The sequence below is a fragment of the Aedes aegypti genome, chromosome 1 (assembly GCF_002204515.2).
Source record: "Aedes aegypti strain LVP_AGWG chromosome 1, AaegL5.0 Primary Assembly, whole genome shotgun sequence".
Taxonomy (NCBI): Eukaryota; Metazoa; Arthropoda; class Insecta; order Diptera; family Culicidae; genus Aedes; species Aedes aegypti.
Genome location: NC_035107.1, coordinates 310,661,205 through 310,664,052, shown reverse-complemented (window position 1 = coordinate 310,664,052; position 2,848 = coordinate 310,661,205).

The following is a 2,848-nucleotide window of genomic DNA, read 5'->3' as shown; positions in this document are numbered from 1 at the left end:
TTTATGTAAACTGTAAAAAAATTGTAAAATGGAGCCTCAAAAGTCTGGAATATTCCAGACAAATCTGGAAGGTTGGCAACGCTGGTGGGTAGAGCCACGTTCTCGAAATTCAAGCCTTCTACTATTATTAGTCTTACATGTTGGGGATACTTGGCTCCGATGGTAAACAACGTGGTTCTCCAGCGGATAATCCGGAATATCCGTAAAAATGGTCATTTCATGAAAATAATCCAAGACAGTTTGCACACTCATCAGAACTTCTTATTATAGAACGCATTAGATTATTTGATTGTTCATGGCCCTAGGTGGTCACAACAACGGCCCCTGGAAAAACTGGAACATCAGTAAAAATGGTAATTTCGTGAAAATTATCAAAGATCACTGCGTTATTTTTTCCAGATCTTGCCATGACAATTTTCAATGTTGACATTCATCATTTATGTTATTCAATAATGAAATTGATTAATTTTGCAATAAGCTACAGTGGTCAAGGTGGTCTTTTGACATGAACATTTCAAATTATACGTGTATTACAAATTATATATGTTCTATAATTATGATTTTTGACGTGTTTGAAAAACAAAACGCACAGTTGTTTAGGGTGATTTTAACGACCAATTTTGCGAATCTTCTAAAGGAAGTTATAATGGTCACTTATGTCCATGGGCAGTTCCGATAATCTATTACGTCATATAATAACGAACTCTGATGAGTTTGCAAGAAACTACAGCTGCCTAGGATGATTTCATAAATAAATCATTTTTATGGATATTGCGAATTTTCCAGTGAACCAGGTTGTTTATCATTGCAGTAGTTCCAAACTTGTTTGAGGCTAGCTTTTTACTGATCGGCACCTTTCTGATAAGATTTGGGTCGCTTCTTAAAACCAGACCAAAAACCAGAGCTATTTGATCAGTTTTGTGCAAAAAAGAAAAAAACACATATTTAGGGTGTTTTATGTAATTTGGACAGAGCGTTACGCGTATATAATTTGGCCATCTCCACTTGATTTTGCCGTAAATGTCCAACGGGCGTAACGGTCTGTCCAAATTACTTTGATCACCCTACCTCTCACAAAAAAGAGGAATTTCGTCAACTAGCGTTGGGCAAATTTGTCCAGAACATCGATGTTACTGAATCGATTCACATTTGAACTGCCGAATCGATTCACAGATTTAATCGAATCCTTTGAATCGATGTTTTCGAATCGATTCGAATCGGATGAAAATTAACATTTATAAAGCTTGAAATGAAACCAAATGCATCTGCATTCGATTTCAACATCTTTCAATCACATAAGTTTCGAAAATCAATCGAACAGACTTACTACTTCAAGATAAGTTCAATATATGGTTTCTTTTCTACAAACTCATAATGAAATATTTCACGATTTCAACAAAATGAATCGAATCAAAGAATCGAATGAAGAGAATCGATTCACCTGATTTTGAATGCTCCAAACATCGATTCAAAAAATCGATTAATCAGAAAGCAAACATCGATTTTCGGAACATCGATTCAAAATCGCCCAACGCTAGCGTCAACACTTAAAGGTGGTACAACTATTTCCTTTCAATGAAAGCTAAAACTATCGCTTGAAAAATTGAGGAATTGAATTTTATGAGTTAAAATGTATTCACAATTTCGCCTAATAATCTGATCTAATAATTGCTGATCTCTATGCGACAGAACTCCATGATATTCAATCACTATTTTGAGACCATAAACGTCCTTCATAATTTTGCTAAAACAAGATCCTCAAAATACTGTATGGATACGTTGTATAAGGTATCAATTACACCACTATGCGGCAAAATTCCGTGTGCTTCAGACCACCATTAGTAAATCCTAAACACATACACAAGGTGTGTATGAACCATCAGATTATAAAAATTCTTTTCTCGCTAAAGATCAGTATTCGGTCCATATTTTTATAATTGGAAGGTTTTAAAATAGCTCATTGTTGAAATTTTGTCCATACTGCGCATATAATCAGATTTGGGCCACAAAACGGGATTTCTATAGATTTTAGTATGAAAAAATAGCTTAAAATTGGAAACAAAAATCAAAATTTCACCGATAGAATATGTAAGAATATTCTGATTATGAAAACGAAGACCAATTACTAATCTCTAGCGAGAAAAAAATCCGAAGTACATTCGACTTTTATAATCTTATTGTTCAGAAATAGCGTGCTACACTCTTAACGCAGACCCTAAATGTCCTCTATAACGTAGTCGGAAATATCATCTTCAAAATAGATCAAAGGGACGGTTAAAATATTTAATCCAAAAACTAAGTGCAATTACCTCACTGTACAGCATCTCTACAGATTTCTTGGCCCATCATTAGGAAGCTATTATGGTCTTCTACAAATTTCTGAAACAATATTTATAAAATACTTTAATAAATCTTTCTAAGAAATTTTACCCATTTATCAAATTTATCAACTCCACTGTGTTATTGAGTTTCGGCTAGTTCCGACAACCATAAACGTTTGCTTGTCGACTTTGCCGAAAGGATACTTTTCAAAGTACATCGTTGAAAGATTTGCATAATTTCATGTGTCAAAATTCAAGATTATTCGCTCCGCAATCCGAAGGCACTGTACTGGAAACATTCTTTAAAATACACAGAAACATCTAAATACTATTGCAAAGAATTTAGGCAAATTTCTACGGTGACCCCAAGCGCCATCTACGCTTTTACTACGCATGAAATCCTCAAAAGGTTTAACAGAAACATTAAATTTATTTTAACCAGTTTCGGATCAAATTACTCCACTGTGAGGCAGAATGTCGAATGTACTAATCAAATAACAATACTAGGTACACATTTTTCCAAAACC